Below are 2,503 nucleotides of genomic sequence, written 5' to 3' on the forward strand. Positions count from 1 at the left end.
GGTGGGGAAAACAATTAGCGGTGACAAATTATAAACCCTCTCGGAAAAACTTTCAATTTGTGGAAGGCTCGGGATGAGGCGCGACCGCGTTTCGTCTAGAAGAGCAATCGCAGATGTCGTCCTTGCGCCAACGCGCACCTATCGGCCCATTCCGGGCACCTTGCGTCGGGGGGGGGATGGCCAAACTGGTCCGCGAGCCGTCGCTTGGGCGTCCGATAATTTGCAAAAATGGATGCCGCGTCATTGAAAAACAACAAAAGAGTCCCGGAATCGAACCCTGCACCTCTGCACGGTGAGGCGGACGTGTTAACCAGTGCCCGCCGTGCTGCCTTTTTCACAATTGCTCGGCTCTATTTCGGATGATTTGTAAATCCGATCCTCCACTCAGCGTGTCCAGTTGCTCCAGAATGCTGCTACTCGCCTTTTGACCTGTACTGTACTCGTAAGGGGGGAGCGAGGGTCCCCTCTTGTCTCCGTCGAAGGATCATTCGGAGACGGAGGGAGCAGCTGTGGGTTCGTCCGTCCCGACTCAGAGCACCTTGACCACGGGAGTTGCTTGATCGATGAGTCCTGACGTCACGACACAAAAGAGAGTCCATTGAACCTTTAATACGGAATTAGATCATGTTTTTGTTTGTTTTGTTATGTTTGATTACAATTCAACTATCCACCTTTTAGATTCCTTTTATTTCTTTAATTCATTGATTGATCCATCCTTCCACCTTTGTGAAATTCGTGTCTTATTTTCACATTGTCATCTACCCACCCCCTCCTCCCCCCAAGATGACACAAGTTCACACGATTTATTTGGGCACGATTTTATTTTTACGTTTGAATCTTCTTCCCAAGATTTTTTTTTTTTGACACTCTTCTTAAAAAAAAAACAACAACTGTAAACGTTTCGATTTTGACTGCCAGCAAGTTGTTGTGTTTGAACGTGCTTTGAAACCAAGGTCCGAAGAAGGACAGATACATCGTCTCCCGAACATTTTTTTTGTCTCATCAGAGAAGAAGACCGAGGGAGGCCGGCCGCTGAACGAAGCTGGAGGACAAGGAGGCAGCGGTGGTGGCGGCGGCGGCGGGAGGAAGCGCAAAGGCCAAAGCAGGACCACCGTCGCTCCCAACGTGTCCACCAGCTCCGCCACTTAAAGGCGGAAGGATTCCACCCAGGAAAAACCCTCCTGAGACGACGTGAAGCTTTTACATCGTCCGAGGTGTCGTACAGACAGACAGACGAGACGAGACCGATTGTGACGGAAACAACGCCGGGCTGTCTTTTTGCGACTGGGAGCAAAGAGGCAGAGCAAGCCGCTTTGCTAATCGACACTTCTGAAGCTGCTTTCTTTGCTTTCCGTGTTTTGGCGCGCTCGTCACTTTTGGAACCGAAACAATGACGGTGACGACATCCGCGCCGGTCGGCGTGCACCAAGTCTTTGGAAAGGTCGACGTGTTCTCACCAGGCGACTTTCGGATCCTGACACGTGTCACCCGTCACGGACGGGCGCGTGACAAAGAGAATCCGGTCACGTTTAAAAATAAAATATTTTCAGCCTCGGATAATCGACAAACAGGAAATAGTCAGTCTGTACGTTTTTTTTCTGTTCTTTCATCTGCGCGGCCTGCCGGGAGTGGCCCGCAGCCTGGGACTGCTTTGTGCGAGTGCTTGTGGACCACTGCATGAGGAGTTTGTTTTTTTTTTGTTTTTTTCTTTGGGCGGCAGCATGCTGCTTATTTTGAAGACATTTTTGAAGTCAGATTTCGGCCTTCCTGTTTGGAGTTTGCATGTTCTCTCCCCCACCGTGCTGCGTGAGTTTTCTCCCAGTACTCTGGTTTCCTCCCACACTCCAAAAATATGCATGGCAGGTTCATGGAACATTCAAAAGTTGTTCCAAAAATATATATTGTATTTTGTCATCTTTTTATTTTTGAGGATCCAATGTAAGTGTTCATTATGAAGCTTGATGATGCTCTTCATTTTAAGTGCGTCGTCGCCATCTTGTGGCAATTGGTCGCAATTACAAATCCCCTTTGGAAGGGGGAGCGTTGAGTACCTGCAGCTTTTCACACTGCCCATATTTTCGTGTGTGGGGGTTTGCATGTTCTCCCCGTACTCCGGTTTCCTCCCACATTCCGAAAACATGTATGACAAGGCTGACTGAACACCCCAAATTGTCCCTCGGTGTGGTTGTGAGCGCAAATGGTTGTTTTTCTATGCGTGCCCTTGCGATTGGCTGGCAACCGGTTTAGGGTGTCCCCCGCCTACTGCCCGAAGACGGCTGGGATAGGCTTGCAGCACCCCCTAGCGGCCCTTGTGAGAATAAAGCGGATCGGAAAATGGATGGATGGATGGATGGATGGACAGTACATGTTTGTAAACGATTGGCCACAAGAGGGTGCTATACACACATTATATTGAATCAGCAGACTCAGAAACAAGCCGTGACACATTCGAGTCGACATTGTTTTGTCTCCTCCTTCCTGTCCAGCCCCCCCCCCCCCCCCC

The sequence above is a fragment of the Hippocampus comes genome, unplaced genomic scaffold, assembly GCF_001891065.2.
Source record: "Hippocampus comes isolate QL1 unplaced genomic scaffold, H_comes_QL1_v1.1 scaffold281, whole genome shotgun sequence".
Taxonomy (NCBI): domain Eukaryota; kingdom Metazoa; phylum Chordata; class Actinopteri; order Syngnathiformes; family Syngnathidae; genus Hippocampus; species Hippocampus comes.